Genomic DNA, 23,076 nt, shown 5'->3' on the forward strand with positions numbered 1-23,076 from the left:
GGCGAAGTAGTGGAGAAGAATAAAGAGGAGAGAGGAGATAGGAGGGTGGAACATGGGGCAAAGAAGTACTCACGCCAGGACAAGGAGGTGGCATCAACATCAACACAGGGGGCTGCGGTTAAAGGAGATGAGTACACAGATGTGGACTTAATAGATTTAAGGACAGTGACAGTGGGGGGGAAACGCACAGAGTGGGGATTGACATTTCCAGATGGATTGTTCAGCGAGGAAAAGGAAGGTTCGAGCACCAGTGGAAGAGATGGCCATAGGGAGAGTTTAGACAAACTATACATAACGCGCACTAATTGCGAGTCACCTTGGGCATGCGAGAGACGGGGAGAACAAAATGCAGGAGAAACAAGGGTAAGGGAGGCAACCAGGAGAACGCCATGCCCACTAACACCCACACCAACACCACGCCCACTGACACCAACCCCCGTTCACACCCCATATGTTGGCAGACTTAGGGACCTCCCAGGACGCAGGCAGGAAGAATGAGAAAACACGCCAACGATAGGACAAGAAGGTAACAAGAGGGGGAGTGAAGATGTAGGAAGTGAAAGGATAACCTCCTGTAACATTGACAGCCTTGAAGAGTTACCAGATATGGAGGAAGATGAGAAATATACTAACATAACCATACACAGGCGGTATGGGGGGAGGAGAGGGAGTACAATTTAATGCCACTACTAGAGATGAGAGGAGCCAGACCACAATATATCCCCTGGAAACATGCCGATAAGGAAAATATAAAATGCAGACTTCCATCACTAAGTGTAGGAGCTGGGAAATGGATATATGAGATGGAGAAGCAAACTGCGGGGCAAACATTATCGGTGGGTGACGTGAAGGGGCTCCTAATTTCCATACTGGCAGATGCTGCTGATGACATCTGGAAAAGGGCGGGGTTCCCAGGGGAAACAATAAACGACATGGCACATGATGGAGCAGCATTCGCCAACTGCAGACATGCGCTGTGGCAGGCATTGAGGGTCCAAAACCCAGACACATCAGACATAGGAGCAATAACCTCAAGCAAGATGCGTGAGAATGAAGATCCTGTTGATTATATCCAGGAGATTCAGGAGAAGTGGCACTTGGAAACACAGGAACCGTGGGACAAAACACTAGCAATGTTCTACCACATCCTAGTAATTGAATAAGTTGATGGGCATGGAAGCTAAAGCATGGCCAGAAATACAAATGACAATAGTGCACTACTGCAGGATGTGACAGGAAAAGATGAAAAGAAAGGAGGAAGATAGAAAGACAGAGGAAGCGAAATTGGTCCAAAAGAAGTTATCAAAATATGCCATGGAGGGAGCACTAATAACAGCACCCGCACCCACACAGACCACAGTGACACGAGGCACAACACAGCAACAGGTATTACCAATGCAGCAAGCACAGGTAATGACACAGCAAATGCCTCCGCCCCCACCTTACACAGCGCACACGGGAGGTGGTTATATGCAAATGGGAAACTGGTACTCAAATAACTACAGAGGGAGGGGTGGACAAATGAGAGGGAGAGGATATGGCCCACTCACACAACAACAAGGGGGAGGGTTCCAGGGTTACAAACATCAAGGACAGCAGGGCTATCAAGACAACATGGGGGGACTTCAATGGCAAGCACAGGAACCACCGACATGTTGGATATGCGGGATGGTGGGACACATGTCACGCACATGCAGAATGAGACCAGCACAGGCAGCTTGAGGGGAGCAAGGACAGCAAGGGCCTATGGGGGAACAGCAAGTTTACCAACAGCAAGGAACACAGTAACCCTTACCACAACAACAGGCACCACAACAACAACAACCCCAGCAAAAAACACAAGTGTATACACAACCACCACAAATGCAACAACCGGCAACACTACAACCACAACTACAGACACAAACATACACACCACAACAACAGATACCACACTCACCACAGCAACAGGCAACAGCAACACAACAACAACAAGTACAAACAGTACAGCAGCTCACACAAATACAGGGCAAGGAAGTGTCAACCTCTGACCTACCTATACAGCAGACGAAGCTGGGGAAGGTAACCATTTTGAGCCACAACCCCTACACGGGGAGTGGACAGTCACTATACCCACAATAGGACAGCCCACAGATGTCTTTGATGTGTCCCATCCTATCAGTAACACCTAACCCTGCGGAGGAACCATGCATACAGGTGATGAAAGGTGACAAAAAATGTTGCTTCCTGGTTGAAACAGGGGCCACTAGGTCATGCATAAGGGAGGGGAAGTTTAGACTGTCAGGCTATGAACACTCAAGGATTCTCTGGGGCTCGAGGTTTGGTTCCCTTCACTGATAACAACTCCTTATCTGTAGGTCATCACGATATGTCTCTCCCACTGCTATACTCAAAATAGTCACCAGTAAACATACTAGGTAGAGACATTATGAGCAGATTGAATATGACCATATCCTTTACTGAAAAGGGAATAATATGCTCCACACCAGGCATTAACATGCTCACAGCACGACAAATACTACTGGCTTTTTGCGGCAAAACAGTAGCCAGAGCAGAACCAGTAGATGGAAACCTCTTCCAATATGGCACAAACATGGCAATAGCATGGCTACCAGGAATTGAAGGGAGAATTTGGAGAAGACCAGCAGCCTACCTTTTCAGACCAGAAACACCAGCCAGCGAGAAGGAAGGGGCGAGGATATCCCTGAACATTGAGAGTATTGTAGCAACACCAGACTACATTGCAGTACATGCCCAAGACAGGGAAGGGAGAGCATGGAGAGCAGTAATAGCACTAGCAGAGGGGTGCCGACTAAACCACGTATCTGATGAGGAGCTCTTCTTGGACGATAATGGTGAGGGGGAGATGGTGTTTGAAATGAGCATCCACATCTGGGTGACAGTGACATACAGAGACATAGCACAGAAGATGGCACTGGCACCAGAGGCACCAGCCACTACCGCTGTACCATTTTACGAGGAGGATCTGGCAGCAGTACCTGCATCTCTATGGACCTCCAGTCCATATAACGTGGGCTGCATCAAAAGCATTGGAGGGGTGAAAATAAAGTTGAAAAAAGGAGCAATACTGCCAAGAGTAAAGCAATACCCACTATCAAAAGAGGCATATGAGGGGATATATGAAACAATAACATCACTAATAAACAGAGGTATACTAGTACCATCAGAGTCTCCATGCAACACTGCTGTGTACCCAGTGCGCAAGGCCAAGGGAGGGTCTTGGTGTTTCATCCAGGATTTAAGACCCCTCAACCACATTGTAGAAGCAGAATACCCTATAGCGGCTAACCCGGCCACTATACTATGTGGAATACCAGCAGAGGTGTCACGATTTACTGTGATTGACCTCAAAAATGCATTTTTCTCAATACCTCTACACCCTGACTCACAAGACTTGACAAGTTTCACATACCGCAACACAAAATGGAAACACACCAGGCTGCCCCAAGGGTACTGCGATTCACCATCCATCTTTAACAGGGTGATACAAATGGACTTGGGTAACATTGAGATAGAAAGCACGGTGCTGCAATATGTAGATGACATCATCATATGCAGCACCACAGAAGAGAAGTGCCAGAGAGACTCCATCAAAATGCTCACAGTGTTAGCAGGAAAAGGGTACAAGGTAGACAAGGAAAAGCTGCAGTACTGCCAAGAACAAGTGCTCTACATAGGCCAGCTCATTTCACAAAATGGAAGGCACATTGCACCACAAAGGGCACACGCCATAACCAACAAACCACAGCCACAGACGGTGAGAGAGCTGCAGCAGTTCTTGGGCCTATGCATCTACTGCAGAGCATGGGTTTTTGATTACAGCTCATACATAGGACCACTGCTTGAGGCCCTCAAAGAAGCGCAGAGGGGGGAGAAGAAGTTGAGGTGGACCACAGAAATGACAGAGGCATTTCAGGAACTAAAACATGCCATATCCACAGCACCAGTACTCGCCACCCTAAATTATGAAGCAGCACAATTTTCTTCTTTTCACATTGTAGCTCAGCAGTAATGAGGGCTGTGCTGACACAAAAAACTAGCATGGGACACAAACCAGTAGCATTCTATAGTGGACACCTGGACCCTGTAATGTTAGGTCACTTCCCGTGCAAACAGAGCTTGGCCGCCGCAGCTTTTGCGGTAGAAAAATCATCCTCAATAACAATGGGCTGCCCAACCACACTGTATGTGGAACTCTCCCTTTTTGCAATACTGAACAAACCAAAATCAACTTTGACCACTCAAAGGGCATCAGGATACTAAGCAATATTGTCCAGGCCAGAGTTAACAATTGTAACGTGAACCCAGCGAGGTTTATAGCAGAGGTAGTAGAAGATGGCAACTACACTCATGACTGCACGCAGGCCATTGACACCTACTCTAGCACAAGAAAGGTTGAGGAAAACGCCCTGGAGGGGGGAGAGATAATGTACATTGATGGGTCTTCAACAATTGACCAGAATGATGGGATACGCAGAACAGGGGCAGCAGTGCTGAGACTGACAGAGGATTGGACATATGCCCCAGTGAAATGCATTCAGTTACCACAACACTACTCTGCCCAAGCAGCAGAATTAGTGGCCCTAATTTTAGCACTGAAAGAAAACTATGGCAAAAGAGTAACCATATATTCTGATAGTGCATACGTCACATCAACTGTACATTCTGGATTAATTAAGTGGTAGCGAAGAGGGTTCAGAAGAGCAGACGGCAACCCAGTGCAACATGCCCTACTACTTGCTGAACTAATTGAAGAACCCAAAGAAGTAGCCTTGGTAAACGTGGATGATTCCATTTCCAAAGGTAACAAAACTGCAGACACACATGATAAACATGCTGCGTATTTCAATGAGATCTGGACCCTCCCAGAAAAAGAAAAAGATAAGGGGAGACGGGGGCAAGACAGATGTTGATCAAGGATGGGTACACCCACATCCCCGAAAAATCAAAATGGAATTACAGGCAGCAGCACCCATGGCAGAGAAGGAATTATGGGTCAGAAGAGGATGCACAATGTCCCCCACAGACGCATTATGGCGACAGAACAATACAGGCAAAATAGTGATGCCCCTGGCCCTGTTGAAAACAGCCCTGGTCCAACTACATCATCCCGCACCCACAGGAAAAGAGGTGATTGCAGCACAAATAAAAGAGGGGTGGTTCTGTACCGAGCTAAATTCACGTCGCAAACTTCATTAGCAATTGTCTCACTTGTCAACAGTTCACGGCCGGTCACACACTGCAAGTGATCAAAGGTATTATACCACGGCCGGAAGGACCCTTCCTACACCTTTATATTGACTACGTTGACATGATCAATGTATGTCAAGGATACAGATACATGATTGTGGTAGTATGCCCATTTTCAAGGTGGATCGAGGCCAGTCCATGCTCCCATGCTGACGCCTTCAGAGCAGCAAAGTTCCTAGTGAGGGAGGTGTGCCCGAGGTGGGGGTGTGCAAAGTGTTGCGGTCGGACAATGGCCCACACTTCGCCAATGAAATGTTCCAACACATCACTGCTCTCCTTGGTATCCAGCACAAGTTTGCATGCGCGTACCACCCACAGGCAAATGGCGTTTGTGAATGGGTCAACGGCCTCCTAAAGGAAGAGATAGCAAAAATACAGCAATCAACCAAGAAAAACTGGCTCTACTGCCTCCCCTTAGCCCTATTTGAGTTAGGAAACAGGCCAGGGGCCGACCACCACCTCACACCCCATGAGGTGGTGACCGGACGCCAAATGCACCTCCCACTGACACCACCCTCGAGGGCTATAACAGATTGTCATGCATCTCAGACTATCTTTGGTGTAGAAATGTACGAATACGTCTCTTCTTTGGTTACTAGTGTTGCCTTTATCTCTCAACAGATCGAGTGGACGCGGGGCGGGTTGAAGAGCGCTCAAGAAGAAGAGGGACCAAACGAAGAGCAGGAACAAGCAGTACAGTGGACAGTATGTGAGGGGGACCACATCCTCCTGCGAAACTTTAACCGCCGGTGGAACAGCCCTCATTTCACCAGGCCCCACCTGGTGGAAAAAACAGCTCCTAGAGCAGTGAAACTCCGAGACAAGAATGTGTGGACACCTTTGCACGACATCAAGCCCTACAAAGATCAGACCCGCCCTTGCGTCGACAACAGGGCCAACACAGCAGCAACAGCAACAAACGACAATGGCAACACAGCTCCTGACCCCTCCCAAACCCCAAACACCCCCAAGGACACAAGTGAACAATTGCCCATAGCCCACCCCATGGTCATGAGATCCCAGAGTAAGGGAAACACTGCACCAACAAGCCCCGCCCCAGCCACTACCTAAATAAAGAACATTGTCAAATGATTTGTAATTTTACACCACGCTGTGTAGACACATGCATGCTCTCTTCTTTTTTGTCTCGCACATGCAGGTACTGCGAAATAATGTTTATGTATAAAGATAAGTGAAATAACTAACGCATACGTTTTGCCCAGTGGTAAATGCTGCCCACAGATGACAATACCCCAGAAGCACTGTCACACCAATTTGTATACGCTATAAAAAGACCAATATATTTAAAGAAAAGAAAAATACGTGTGTATTACAACACGTTAATTTTGGTTATAGAGCAATCATTCTCCACGAGCACTTACCAGCCCTGAGAGATAGGATCCTAAGGAAGGCGTGGGAACAGCTTTTCACCTGGGCATTAAATGACTACATGATAGGGAGAGCTTGAATGAACAAAATAAACAAATGAATGCTTATTTTTAGAAATTTTCAGGCGGGCATCTATATCATCAAAGGTAAAAAGCTGCAGAACCGCAGCAAAGGTAAGAGGAAAATGCCAGTGATATTAGCTATTGTAATAAAAATTATAGGCCTGTTGTTTATCACTGGTCTACTTGCTGCCACTGTCTGGCAGGCACACTATGCTTTCTGTGTCATGGCTACACCTCCTACTAATGTACCCCCCACCACGGCTGCAACAGGTACGGTGTCAGGTGGTACAAGTAACCCAAGAGTAAACAGGAAGAGGATGAAATCTATTGATCGCCACGGGGTAGACACAGATCTCACAGAGTCCGCACACGTCTCAAACAACATGTGCTACCAGCACATGTCCAAAATTGGTAAGGGGACAACTAAGACAATTGCTATTTGTGCTCATTGATCCCATATGCCATGAGCGCCTCCAGAACATTTGTGGCTACTGAGGTCCCTGCAGCATCAGTAGAGTGCCTGATATACCTGGCTCTGTTCCAAACAACAGGACGATTTCAAGGGAGACTAGCAATACTTCAGTAGAAGACAAGGGACACATACCCGTATGAAAATAACTTCATCAAAACACTTCCCATGTACAATAACTACTGGCAACATACACAAGGGCTTCAATATGTGACGGATGGACCAGACAAAGGGGAAACAAAGGAAGTAACATTGAATTACCTACCATGTGAATGGCGTGCAAGAAAAGTTTCTGGAATAATAGGATGCTGGGAAAGACCGCTGATAGTAATATATGGAAAGGTGTACACCAAAGAAGGATGGACAGATGGGGTTGTAGGGAGCAATATGGTAACATTGACAAGAGCAACTGTGGCAAAAATGGATGAAGAGAACAATAAGTGTTACAACGGATGGACAAGGAACGCAGCACTGGTAACATGGCTAGAGAAGGACGAGGAACCAATAACAATACTCCCGCTAACTGCACCTACACTATGTTATCAACACGACAGGGATGTTAATTTTGCAAGGAACAGCAACTGCAGGAGAACAGTAACGATAACTGAGGAGGGTGCCAGTACAGCAGTTTTAATGGACCACTATTGGGCCTGCGGAGAAAAGGCATACCACAGCTTGCCACCATCATGGAATGTGATATGCACTGTGGTACACATAAACGTACCATTCCTAGTAGTCCCACAGAAACATGTCAACTTGGGGAACTTCCCTAAGATGGACGAAGGGAACAGAAGGAAGAAAAGGTCAATGAACATAGAAGGTGGAATGGAAAAGAACAGCACGGCACGCCTGTCAAGAGTGAAAAGACAAGGAGAACCACTGATGGGGAACTACCTGTGGGGAAGATCGGACACAGCTCTTAGTGACATCCCACCAGAACACACTGTTCCGTAGAGCCGCAATGTTCTTTTCCTCCATAATACATCCAGGAATGCAGGCGTATGCAAATGCGAAATGGCTCCAAATAACGAGATGGGAACTAATGATGACAATAAACTCCACCGTCAATGGATTCTTCACGATAAAAGAAGAACTGAGGGCAGTACCAATGGTGGCACTGCAGAATAGATATGTGTTGGATCTCCTAACAGCAATGGAAGGAGGAGTTTGTGCAAAAATTTGAAGCGCGTGTTGCACATCACCCATGCCAACGTCAGAGACAATGGCATGCTTTCTGAAGCAGTATCACAACTTGCCAAGATGCACGGCAAGATGGAAGAGGAAGCAAAGGGAGTAAAGAGAGATGGTAGCTGGTTTTCCTACTTATGGTCATGGATGCCCTTGTGGCTGTCAGATGGTCTTAAAATAATAGCTGGATGCATAATATTGGGAATGGCAGCCCTATTAGGACTGATATTGTGGAAAGCAAGAACAGAACGTACAACTGATGAAATGTTGGAAATGATCGGCATGCACGCCCTGATGCCAGCTGAAGACGACAAACACACAGACATCATCATAAAAGAACGAGAGAGACTGAGCAAGCAAATATTAGAAGCAGACTTGCACCCGCCATTAGTGAAGGTAGAGAACCCAAGGAACCTGAAGAACTATGTTGGAAAGTGGGTCTACTGCAAACCTGGTGGTGGATGCGTGTACATGTACTGGTCATTTGAAGACCATGGGAACCAGTACGGGCACCTAGCTGGAATAACAAAGGTATGGAGAGTACACGGAGAGAAGAGAGCGGATCATTTTTTGGTCGACAAGTCAACCAGAGGGGGGACTGAAGTGGGAAAATGGGAAACACCCTCCCCCCATTTTCATCCAAACCATGGCCCAGGGGATCACGGCCCAAGGGATCACGGCCCAAGCACCCCCGTGAGAGGAGTTCAACCAATTCATCCCCTCACCGGAATCCCAGGTCCCCTGTGTCCACAGCCCACATGCCCGGGGATCCTGCCCACTAGCACGCCCTGGTCAAGCCGACGCCTGCCTCATGGACCAGCTCGATTAGACAACAACCACAAATACCATCATCGTTAGAGATGCCATGACAACATAGCCAACAGACAAGAACACATATGCCACCATGCACACTGGTCACTCACACATCAACCCACACGAAGAACATACTCAGTGCTATGACGTAGCTGACTGGCACACCCACTGACATACATCGCTGTTATTTTTCACATAGGCCTCCTACAGCACCACAGAAACACAAGCTGCCTGAAGAGCTTGTGTATACGCTTGCAGATGCTTTCTCGCTACCCATCCCCATAGAGACGCCATACTTTATATCTACTGCTGCTTGTGACACTCTGTCGTCCCGCGACACCCATAGTATGGATTATATACCACCACCCAGAAACTAGGCCCAAGTAGGCCGCAAGCAAGAGTCCCCAGGCAGGAGCCTCTCAGACGAAAATCCTCCCAAGACGAAACAGCAACGCGCTGACCACGCAGAACGAGCCCCAACGTGAGCCCACAGCCAAGGCCGCAATGTTGCAACCCACATGCCGCGCTCCCAGCGCCAGGGTTACACCTGTCACCGCCAAGCGTCCCTCTTAGCCGAAATACAAATCAATTGCTCATAATTCTGCTCCAGCTACGGTTTCTCCACACGTGAACAAGCCAAACTGACAAAATGACAAGCTCATGAGACAAAGTCGTCGGGGTCCCACGTCTGGGACACAGACTGCAACAACGAAGCTACAAGTTGGACACCTACACCGATGGGAAAGGCGTGATCATCATCCACTAGCAAGACCTGTCCATTGTCCACCACTAACACATAGTTGCACATTGGTACACACATTTAGCATGTACATTAGAGATACCACAGACTTTTTAAACAAATATCAAGGTTCCAGTTTGAGGAACACTGAGACTACCTATTCACTATGGTCGTTACCAGCCTTTAAACAAAAATCTCCCATCAATCTGATCTTGACGCAATGTAGTGGCGGCTACTCTCCATAGAGGATTGCGGAGCCGACAACATTTTCATCTCAAGTTTGTTTAACATTTTATTACAGAACTATTTATTTCAATACTAGGATAGAATATGTTGTAAATATAGCTGGGACCTCGATGGGTGCCACCATAGCCCCAAGTTATGCCAACACCTCTTTCTTACTTGGAATAAAAAGGGTTAACTGCACAAGATGGACTCAATATCTCAAAATCTATTATTGACACATTGATGATATCTTTGGATCTGGACAGGTGGAGGAGTTCCATGAGTTATTTGCGTTTATGAATAATCATACACCACAAATCAAATTCACTAGCAAACACAGACTGACTAGGATTGCATTTTTGGATGTTGAACTCTACATGGAGAATGGCAAGATTAACACAATCGTAAACACAAAATCAATGGTCAGGAATAGTATTCTGATGTCCATGAGGTTTCATCCCAAAAGCACAATTTAGTTGATTCCTTTGAATCCATTTTTGCGTTATGGAAGGATTATCTCTGATTCACAAGAATATGTGAGAAAATCACTGGTACTACATGATAAGTTCTTTAATTAAGCAATATGACCCTCGCGGCGGGGGCATTATCGACTCAGGTAATGCCCTGGGGCCCATAGTTATAGGCCCGAGCGAAGTAATGCCCCCGCTGTGAGGGTCATATTGCTTTTAGTACCTCAGCCCACAAGACCTGCATGACTGGGGCACTAAAAGCATTTTTTTCTGTCCCGAAAAGCTGCGGAGTTTCAGGACAGAAAAAAAAAATGACTAAGAAAATGGCCATTGGGAAAGGGAAAACGGATTCCATTCTCCCTTTCCATGGCGGCCATCGGGAGCATATGCACAGGGAACAGAAGTGTTTTCAGCGCGTTCGCTCCCAAAAGAAAAGGAGAATAGGGTAAGTGGGGCTGGGAGAGGAAAAAAAAAGATTAAAAAACTACATGCTTACCCGACGGGGGACGATGGAAGCCTAAGAGAGGATACTCAGCAGCAATAATAAATCCACTATGGAAAAGGTAGCAAACACCTCTCGAGATGCAGTACTTCCTCCAAAAACACTGAAACCTTCTCCTAAATTGGTATACATGACAACTTACTCTGTCCAGAGTCAGAAAATCAAAAACATCTTGCAACATCATTGGGACGTATTACAACTAGATCCCATATTGATGAAACTGTTTCCAGAACCCCCTGTGTTTGCTTCCAGGACACTTATCGGGGGTTGCTGATGGTACCCTTGTTCCGAGATTTGCTTAGCATTTAGTTGGTGGACTGCCCAAGTGGGTGGTACCAGACTGATATGCAAATGGATATTTTTCCTCTGTGAAAGGTACAGTGAGCTAAAACGTGGTTGTAGACCCTCCCGTGTTGGCACCTTCCCAGTGAACAGGTTATTTGGCCGTGTTCGTTCTCAGTAGAGGGGCTTCCAGACCTTTTTAAAAATGTCATCTTGCAATGTTGCAGGGTCCTCTGGCATGGGAGACCTCTCCAAGAAACAAGGGTGAACATAGTTCTGGGGAGAACAGCCAGCAGCAGGGACACGTCAGTCTATAAACAGCTTAAACCAAGGGCTTGGGAAGACATATATGGAGTAATAAACCTAAACTAAGCCGGACTTGCAGGAGGCACGCCCAAAAGACCTCATCAACTGCCACCTTGTTGGGACCCCAAACAATCCCCCACTTGCCCAGTGTTCTTTGTCATTTCCTTTTTCGCAGATCCCAGATTAGGAAGTGAAGGATTGTACCCAGGCATAAAGAAGCAAAACTCACTGAAAGAAGTTTATGGGAAAAGAAAAGTGCTTGATGTGAAAATCAATCCTCTTTATCATGACTAAACAATGGAAATAGTGCATACCGTACACCAATGATTTTATCCTTCCGACGGTGACAGCCACTCTCAAGAGTGCCCTTTGCATTCTTTCATGGCAGCCATATTGTAGTTTTGAGATTGTGATAAGCTGGTTTGTACACCTCATCTGATCCTTTTTACCAACATCATCTGGGGTGCTAATTATGATGAAATACACCATAGCTGATAGATGTCACACAGACCCCCTTAAGCACCTTCACTGCACTTGGGCTCTTAGCTCTTCTACTGGGCTGTTGCCCACCAAGATGGACCATTGAGGTGTGTTTCATCACCTAATAAATAGTGTCTACTGTTAATTGATACTTAAGGTAATTTAAGAAATGTATTAAAATAAACTCATTCTGAGACGGATGCAAAATGAAGAGCTATGCAGTATTTAAAATAATAAGACTGAAGACAATATGGAAGTATGCCAGAAACTGGAAGGATATACCTGCATTTCTATGTATCCTAGATAATTCATAAACATCATCTGCTCTTGTACAATGCAGGTCTCCCCATTATTTTTCCTAACATTGTATCTAAATATTGGGAATATAGAGCATTCGTCTGATGCTGGTCACCTAAAAATGTCAAAGGGTATAAGATCAGTATGCAGTACCAGATAATGTGGGTGTCCAAATTGGAGAAGAACCTTTATAATCTTGCTTACAGGGAAAAGCTACATATATATATATATACATATACGTATATATATACATATATATATATATATATATATATATATATATATATATATATATATATATATATATATAGTTTAATACTGTAAAACCACGATTATCGAGCACTATTAGTAGACCAGTGATGCCATATAAGCAAATATTCTGCATAACAAAATGTCGGTTATCCGGGTGGCAGAGAGCTAGTTAACAGAGCAAAAAGGTCAGATAAAGCATCCGGGCTCTCTTACATAGTTTGATAACTCTATTATCTACCATTATGTAATCCAAACCATGCTATTTCCAACAATTGAAGATTCTGCTTACTAGAATATTGCAGGTAAGAGGGCGCCAGCTAAAAGAGCTTTTACTGTACTAGGCAAATGCTCAGTCAGTGTGTACTATGATGTGTACATACAAGTAACACATGAACCATAACCGCTAATGAGGGCACAGCTCAAGTTATTCCCATATGGTATGGTATTGTTTATTTATATAGTGCCTATACACAGGCAAGTGTTTCAAAGCATTCAAGGAGGGTGGGAACATGGAGGGGAAAAAAGCAGTCGCTCTGAACCCTTGAAATTCTGAGACGATAATCGTCTGCACAGGCAGAGTAAGTGCGTGAAAAATACATTTAACAGTTTGAGAGACAGCAAATAGGCCTGGCAATGATTTTGCAGTGCAATTAGGGGTGATGACAAGGGAGACAGATGATCTTCAGGTGTGGGGCGTAAGGATCGAGCAAGTACACAGAGGGTCACAGGGAGGGGGAAGATCAAGTGCATCAGGTCGATTGAGAATGGGTAAGTGCAGAGAGAGCCTCTCTCGGGTTAATTTCTGAACGGCATTGAGTGCGGGAGGGGTGTAGGGCATGGAGGCAAGTGCGAGAGAGGACTGGCACGGGTTCTGAGGACCAGTGAGACTCTGAGGTACACCCGGCGGCATGCTGTAAGGAAGAGGAGGCTAGGAGGGAAAAAAACAGATAACTGGGTTCGCAGAGTAGAGGGAGAGAGATAGAAGAGAAGAGGAAAGTCTTGAGGAGATTCTGGAATTTAAGGAGATCTGGCTCAAGACTGAGGGCAGAAGTGAGGCTATTCCAGAGGGATGCACCTGCTGAGGATAAGGATCTCCCTCCAAATCTCTGCTTGGAGAACCAGCTCACTCCCAGAAGGTTGGAGGAAGATGAGCGGAGGGCTCGTGAGGGAGAGTATTTAGGTAGGCAGTGTTGTGCTAGTTAGGTCCCAGGCCCCAGAAAGCCTTGTGAACAATGCAAAATGTCTTGAATTTGAACCTTGCAGCTACGGGGAGCCAGTGAAGGGATTTCAGCGCCAGAGAAATGCAGTCCCTGAGCTTGAGGGCAAGGATAAATCCTGCAGCTCTGTTCTGGATGAGTTTCAGAGGGTGCAGGGCAGAAGAAGGGAGGTTGAGGAAGAGTCTGTTGCAAAAGTCCATCCTGGAGAGAACCATGGCTCTGGAGACTGTGAGCCTCTGGGGGAAAGTGAGGAAAGGTAGAGTACCTCTGAGGAGGTGAAGCCGATAGTTGGACTTTTTAGAGATGTCTGAAATGTGAGAGGAGAAGGAGAGTGTGGAGTCAAAGATGACCCCAGGTTTCTTGCTTTGCAGGCAGGTGTGGGTGCAGGGCTTTATATCCAGCCAGAGCAAAAGTGGGAAAGCGGGAGCAGGGGTCCCAATGCGAATGATCTCAGTCTTAGTGGCGTTGAGGCAGAGGTCGTTTGCAGCACAAACGCTTTCCCACGTTTGCAGCACACCAAGCCTGCATAGCGAAAAGACAGTGAGCAAAGAGTAGGAGGAGGCAGCTGAGGGTAGCCAGAAAGATAGTTGTGTGTCGTCCACGTAGCACTGAAAGTTAGAGATTAAAGTGGCACTCACATGTGCCCCAGGCAGCCATATAGATTTTGAAGAACCAGGGGGATAGGTTAGATCCCAGGGGAACGCCACAGGTTGTGAAAATGATAAATCGAGTGAAAGGTTCCGATTTCCACCTGGGATGGGAGGTTGGAGAGGAAGGGTAACCATGCCAGAGCCTGATCTGTGATTCCAAGGGTGTCACGGAGACGTGCGATCAGGATGTCGTGGTTAACCACGTCAAAGGCAGAGGAGAGTTCAAGGAGAATGAGGATAGAGGGTTGTTAGTGTCAAGATTTGAGAGTAGGTCTTCACGGGTGATCAGAAGAGCATGGTCCATGCCTCTGGATGCTCTAAAGCCAGATTGATGGCCGTGGAAGCAACCAATAGATTCAGTGTGGAGGGTCAGCTGAGAGATAGCCAGTTTCTCCAGGAGTTTGCCCAAGAAAGGAGTGATGGAGACAAGGCAGTAGTTTGCCGGAATGGAGGGGTTGGCAGAGGGTTTTTTTAGCAGAGTGTGCACAAGGAAGAGCTTCAGGGCAGTTGGGAAGATTCAGTGGAAAAGGAGAGATTGCAGGGATCAGCCAAGGCTGGGGCGAGAGAGTCGATATTGTCTTTAATGGTTCAAATTAACCCAAATATTCTCAACAGCAGCCTTAAACGTTCAAATAACACACATGTATTCTTGTCAAAGATTTCAACACTGGAAATTGCTATTCCAATCATATTGTACTCCGTACCATTTGTAAAAATGCTACCTGAACAGAGGGGTACGTGTGTTCTTAATGCTGACAAGGAGGGCCGAGTGGGACGGACACACGACTGGACATATGTATTAGTCTTAGTTTCATTTACACAGTGCACAGAAAATCCAAAGGTCCAAATGAAAGAAATCATCCAGATAGCAAAAGAAAGAAACCCAAGTCTTTTTCTGGGGTCCCATGACTATGGCTAAAAAGAAAATGAGACTCCACAAAGTACAAGTCGGGGTCACCGCTTTGGGACCCCTGGCTGACACACAGCTGTGTTGCCTAGACCATCAAGTCTTCAGGTAGCATTTGAGTTCCTCGAGGTTCAGGGGGTGGAAATAGGAGTTTTCAATAGGCTTAGCAAGAGCGTGGTTAGCTTCAGTGTGATGCAGGTCCAGACCTCTGTTTCTCCTGAATAGGGTTGCAAAAATTGTGCAGCAATCCCCCATTAAGTGTTAGTCAGGTGTTTAAGTGGCCAAATTCTAGTCTGTGGAATAAAAGTGTAGCTTATATTCCGGCATGACCACCAGACGATACAGTGATCCTGGACAATATTAATAATTCATGCTATAGTACTATGCCGTCTTCCGTGAAAAAGGATTTCCCTCTCACATTCTAGTGAACATGTTTGGGACATTGCCTGCTCTGCCCTTTTAAAAAGGCAATTTGATTGGAAGTGGTTCTGGAAAGAGCCAACACAATATCACAGGCCTGTGGCAATCTTATGTTCAGGTCTGTTTATTCATCACATAAATGGCTCACTTTTTTGAATCATTTCAACTGCTCTTCTGCATATCATGAATGACAATCCACAAGTTCGATAGCTTTAAAGATTTAAATTGCAATATAAAACCCTAGATGAGACTTGTTAGACTTGCATCAATTAGTATTCTGGTACTTCTGTAGTACTTCCCTTGATTATGGAGAAGATTAAGCTGAACTCATTGGGCCTCATTACGATCATGCCAGTCCGTTAACAACGATGCCGGTAAACTGACCGGCACCGTTGTTACCGGACTGGCATAGTACGACTCTGCGGTGGGTGCCATCCCGCCCGCCAGGGTCAGACCTGGCGGGCACAACAGCACCCGTCCACAGAGTTTCACGCAAGCACCTGCACTGTTAATAACGGTGCCGGTGCTTCCGTGGTCCCCATTCACATTTACTGGCCCATGACTTCCCGGAACACAAGGTCGTAATCCCCCGGTGTTTCCGGCAAGCCAGGTGCCGGTAAATATTGCAAGTCCGGCGGCAACCCGCCAGTAGCACCGGCAGGGTTACCGCCGGACATGTGATGAGGCCCATTGACACCTTGAGCATAACATTTTTCTATAAGGTTTCTTTAGAATTATGTATTATTGTGTGATTGGTTGGATCTGCAAAGCAGGGAAATTATTTTAGTTCATGAAAGTCAACCATTTACAAATATTTGTAGCTTGATATATAAGCCAAAAATTGGAAAAACTTTTGGTTAAGTGCAGAAATTGCACACTGTGAGGGGCGCTGTTGAGCAGCCAAGGAAAATGGCTGCTTAGCTTGTGAGCTCCGTCGCGGTCCACCAGAATCCTCCTCGCATCGGCGCTGATCCGGACCGTCAGCTACAGCCGTCGCTGCGATTCTGCTGCAGAAACCGCCCTCTACACGCACCCGAAATCCTGGGCTGAATCGGTGCCTGGGGACCGTGCGGCCGCCATTGGAGTGCGGCCTCCCCCCGTGGCCTCACCGCTGCTGATACGACCGCCGGCTCTGGAGGCGCCCCGGCGCCTGTCTCCTGTATGCCGCCGTCCGCGGCCGCCTGAGGCTTCCCTTGCTGCGGAGACTATTCCCCAGAGCGCCTGTGGGCCGGTCGCTGGCTTGTGCCGGGGCGACTGAAGCTGCGGCCCGCCTGCTGCCGTGGTGCTGTGGCGGCCGGCCTGCCTGTGCGCTGCGGCCCGGAGGCCCCCTGCCCCCCCCATACGGGCGCCGCCTCCCAACTGGATCCCTGAGGCCTGTGCGGGCTGCACCGCTGACCGTGGTTGCGGCCACCTGTGATCCCGGGCGGCCCCGCCGGGGGAGCTGCCAGTGACGCCATCTGAGAGGCGCTTTTGGGGGCGCTTCTACCACCTCCCCGGGACCACGAAGATCGCGCCGCCAGACGACCACCGCCTGCAGACCTGAACCCCTTCTATCTCCTGAGGACACAACGGTCTCGTACCCCTACGGGCTGGAAGGTGGGTGCTGGGTGATACGCTGGAGGCCCCCCCCTCTGCTTCCTTTGGGTGCGGACCCCATTCCCTCAGCCGCTCGCATCCTGACTGTGCGCCTACGTCGCCCGCTGTGGGGCTGTCCACACAGGAGCTGGGATCTCTACGCCCCCCTATACCTCGCCTTGCCGCTGGACTTGTGCCCACTCCTACGCCCTAGCCACATCTCTCACTGAAAACCGCCGCTCCGGAGCTCCAGCGGCTGGCTGGTGGACCTCGTGGCGCCGCCGGAGTGCACAGTGCCCCACTCACCTGATTGCCTCCCGCTCAAGATTACGCCACCTCGCTACCACCATAACCCGCCTTCTCTGCCTAGTCGCCGCACTACCAAGCTCTCTGATCCCACAACACCCACAGTCTGCTGCCGCTGACCAGCTGCCACGCTCCTCGTGACGCCCCATCCTCAACTCGGCCGGGTGGACGGGTTCCCCTACCTTGGCCATGTCCAGCAGAGCACGGGGTGCTAATAAAGTGGGCGCCATGGACAAATTCGCCAAAGCGGCGCTCAGCGTACCCGGCGTCCTCCTCTGTGTCACAGGAAGATAGTGAGATCCTCCCGGACCCCCCACACCCGGATCTGACCACCTTGATGGAGTCCATGGCGAAAAACTTTGCATCCTTCCATGAAAAGCTGGACGACATCAATGCTAGTGTAGCCTTCCTGCGAGCTAAGGTTGACCAACACGGGACCAGGATCACCGAAACGGAGCAGAAGATAGGGGCCAGCGAGGATCATATTCATATTCTCCAAAACACAGTCACTGAGCTCGTCCACGACATGAAACAGGTCAAGGCCAAGAATGACGACTTAGAATCTAGATCTCGGCGGAATAACATTCGCATTGTGGGGGTTCCCGAGTCTGCACTGAAGGGTCGCATGGAGCTGGCGGTCGAGCAGCTCATCAGGGATCTCCTTGGCAATCCCGAGTTTTCGCCATTCTTTACAGTCGAGAGAGCGCACCGCTCCCTGGCGCCCCGGCCTAAGCCAGGCGACTTCCCCAGACCGATCATTGCAAAGCTACTGAGCTACAAAGACAGGGACCATATACTCCGACTGGCCAGAGAGAAGGGGGAGCTAAGACTTGAATCACAAATCGTCAGGATCTTCCCGGACTTCTCGGTGGGAGTACAAATGGAGAGGCGCCGATTTGGCGGGGTGAAGAAGATGCTGAGAGAGAGGAAAATTGAATACTCTATGCTTTTCCCCGCTCGTATGAAATTCATCCACCGCAATAAAAGCTATTTCTTTACGGTCCCTGATGAGGCGGTTAAGTTTATCGAAGCACAGATCCCACTACCAAATCCCCCGGAGGAGCCAATTGGAGATGACTGAAGCTGTAATCCCTGTGCTCCTAGGTGAACCTCCTGTGTTCGGGGCGACCGGGGACTGCCCATCTGCGAACTGTTGCTGGCCCTCCCCTGACTTTCTTCCGGTTAGCCTGCCTCGGCCTCATGGCCCCATATCTAGCATCTCATCTCCTGTGGGAGATGTCTACCTGCATCTTGGGTCCCCGATCCCACAATCCGGGCCTGGAGGCTGTGAGCTGGGCCGCACTGTTATGCACTGTCCTTGCTGGCCCCAATCTCGTCCTTGCTATCTCGAACAATATGGTTTATCCTCCTTCTTGTAACCCCCACTTTACTGGTCGGGAAATATTGTAAACTGTAACGATGCTTTATCATGCAATGATCACACAAAGGTGGACTAGACGGCAGCAGCAGCCCCCACTGCAGCTGCAATGCCGCTTATGGCGAGGGTTGTGTCACCAAGCCCCGGTTGGGCTATGTTTTGGCATTGCCGAGTTGGGGATGGCACGCAGGTTGTTTTGAGGGTGGGTGTCGAAGCACTGCTAGTCATTACTGGGCGGTGAGGGTGGGGGGAGGGACAGTTGGGGTTTGCTTTACACAAAAAGGCAGGAAGGTCTTGACGGGTGCGGCAGGGTGGTGGATCTGCTTCGTTCTAGCGCTCCCGGTGGGTATTGAAGTCAGATTCCGCATTTGGGATGTCCCGTAACTCTTTGGTATGGCCACCAGAGTGCTGACCTGGAATGTACGGGGTCTGACCAATTTCACTAAGTCTCGTAGGATAACGGCGTACGCACAGAGACATGGGATCAAAGTGCTCCTATTGCAGGAGACTCACGCTCAGAAACTCCTGTCATCAAACCTCGCACAGTCCTGGGGCCCTAACAGATACTGCACCCAGTACTCCACCCAGTCCAGGGGGGTACTTACCCTCATTCACAAGTCTGTTGGGTTCACACTTCACACATCCAACATCGACCCAGAAGGTAGATATGTGATTCTGCACTGTACCTTAGCTGACGATGAATGCCTGCTTGTGAACTCGTATGCCCCCAACATTGATTCCCCGGAGTTTATGGATACAGTATCTGCCATTCTCATGAAATATATCGATGTCCCTATCATATGGGGCGGAGACATGAACCTTATACTTGATGCGACCTTGGACAGAACGGCCACTGCCCGTAGACCCATGTCCCGTGCTGCTAAACGGCTTCAAACTCATATGGGCTCCCTAAACTTGCTCGATGCTTGGAGGACACTCCACCCCCAGGAGAGGGACTACACCTTTTACTCTACGGTACACGATAGCTCCTCGAGGATAGATCTATTCCTCCTGTCGGGTGACCGTATGGGCAGGGTCTCGGATGTCAGGTTCCTTCCGCGTATGCTCTCCGATCACTCCCCCGTGCTGCTACAGATCCAACTTGGTAAAGCCCCTGAGGCCCGCCCCGCATGGCGCTTCAAACCCGACGCCTTGTCAGATATAGTCTTTAGGGCTGAGATTCTAGCGGACATAGTCTTGTTTTTTGAAAACAACAACACCTACGACACGCCCGAGGGGACCCGGGGGGAGGCATTCAAAGTTTATATCAGGGGAATGTGCATCTCCAGGGAAGCAGTGGTCCTCAAGGCCATAAGGCAGGCGCTGAATGACTCCGAAATTAAGCTTAAAAACCTAGAAAGAGATTACGCCTCTAATCCAGCGCCTGCAACCCTAGCGAAGATTAGAACAGAATTGGAACAATTTGAAGTACATGCCCTGAGTGAGGTGAGGTACTATGCTCGCCCCATGGCGGCCCGAAGGTATGGTGAAGGTGATAGGCCGGGCAGGACCCTGGCTAAACTGGTGCGATCTGAGGGAGGTAGGACCCGGATTGATAGTGTTATTGACGAGAAGGGCGTGAGGCACTGGTCGGACCAGGCTATCCTCGACACTTTTACAGGCTTTTACGCCAACTTATACGGTCCCCAGCCAGAGCACTCAACCCGTGACCTCGATGACCTATTGGAGTCTATCCCTATGACCTTGATCTCCCAAAACACCAAAGAACTCCTCGACGCCCCGTTCTCCCTAGAGGAGATAGTTCGGGTGATCTCAGATCTTCCAAAAGGCAAGGCCCCTGGCCCTGATGGACTCACAGCTGAGTTCTACCAGGAGCATGTTGCCATATTAGCGCCCATACTGCACGGGGTCTGGAAGGAATCACTCCGTTCACTCACCCTCCCTCCCTCTCTAAGAGAAGCAATAATCACCGTCCTCCCCAAGCCTGGAAAACCCCCAGATGAATGTGGTTCCTATAGACCTCTGTCGCTTATCAACACCGACACGAAGATTTTTGCCAAAGTAATTGCCAATAGGTTTTTCCCGTCCATGCCCTACTTGGTCCATGCCGACCAAAGCGGATTTGTCCCTGGCCGCTCTACGGCACTCAACATCCGGCGCCTCTTTAATGTCCTGTCTAGAATTGATCCAAACGCTGACGCAGTGGCAGTCACATTAGATGCCCAAAAGGCGTTTGACATGGTCTCATGGCAATATCTATGGGCTGTGCTGGAGAAAATGGAGATAGGACTGAACATGATCTCCTATATAAAGCTGCTATACACAAGACCATCGGCTAGGGTGCTAATGAACTCCGTCCCCTCCTCCCCCTTCGAATTACACAGAGGGACCCGCCAGGGCTGCCCGTTCTCCCCCATCCTCTTTGCGCTGTCCATTGAACCCATGGCCGATCACGCTAGGAACCGACATACTCGTAAGGGCGGACGCTTGCAGGATTCACCAGAAATCATCTCTTTATATGCGGATGATGTACTCCTCTACGTCAGACAGCCTTCCACATACCTGGACCCTATCATTCGCGACATACAAAAATAGGAACGTACTCGGGCTTTACCATAAATTACTCCAAATCCGAAATCTTCCCCCTAACTAAAACAACTCAGCAACCGTCATGTGAGTTCCCCTTGCGTTGGTCCCCGGGCGGAATCAAATACCTCGGGGTGCAAGTGTCACTAGCTAAAGCCTCCCTGTTGGCAGACAACTACGCAGCCACGGCTCAGCTCATCGAATCCAAGATGCTTAAGTGGCACAACCTGCCTCTATCCTTAGCGGGCAGACTCTCCCTAATTAAAATGATCGCGGTCCCCAAGCTTCTCTACATATTCGCCAACGTGCCAGTGTGGCCAGGCAAGCAGTATTTCAAGAGCCTTCACCCAGCGTTTGCTCAATTTCTATGGCATTCCGGAGCAGTCCGCAAGAAGTGGCTACATATGGCCCTGCCTTACGAAAGAGGGGGCTTCACTGCCCCCAATCTAACTCTCTACTGGAACGCCGCACAGGCCCAACACGCCACCCACTGGTACACACACCCAAATCCGCCCCCACATGTCAAATTAGAGAAAATGGCTGGCGACGGCACCCACGCCATGACGTTACTACTACACTATACATACCGTGCGGAGGCCCCATCGGACCCAGTGGCCGCCACGATTAGGGCGTGGAATGATATCCTCTCCTCCACTCGGGAGCAGCGTCCATATTACAAGTGCCTCCCCTTATGGCAATTTCCAGGCCTTCCACCTACACATGATCGACATCTCTCTCAGCGGTGGGAAGGCCTGGGATATCGGGCCCTAACAGATCTCTACCCTGATGGCAAATTTATCACCCCCAAAAATGGCGCTCAGGACACCCCAGCTCAGCGCTCGACTTGTTGCAATACTACAGGCTGAGAGCAGCGGTACGGGAAATGTGGCCCTCCTTCCCAGATGAGCCTCCAGACTCCCCTGAACTCCAGTACATAGCTAACTCCTCAGGCTGTAGGGGTATAATATCCTCCCTGTATAAAATGCAGCTGGACAAACTTGGGAATATGTCCCCAGACACACGTCAAGCATGGGCCGAGGAACTGGACACGGAGATCACCGACGCAATGTGGAGCAAAATGTGGGCACATACGCGCAAAGTCTCACTCAATGCCAGGTTCCGCTGCATGCAATACAAACTTCTCAATAGGCTTTATTACACGCCGCACAGAGTGGCAAAATTCACACCCAACTCGACACACACATGCCCGAAATGTAAATTAACTGAGGCAGATCATGGTCATATGTTTTGGTCCTGTGCTGCGCTGAACACGTTTTGGGTTGAGATTACAGAAGCGCTCTCGGAGATAATAGGCTCCCCAATTGAGATGA

Source organism: Ambystoma mexicanum, chromosome 9 (genome assembly GCF_040938575.1).
Source record: "Ambystoma mexicanum isolate Mex_15411 chromosome 9, UKY_AmexF1_1, whole genome shotgun sequence".
In the NCBI taxonomy this organism is placed as follows: Eukaryota; Metazoa; Chordata; class Amphibia; order Caudata; family Ambystomatidae; genus Ambystoma; species Ambystoma mexicanum.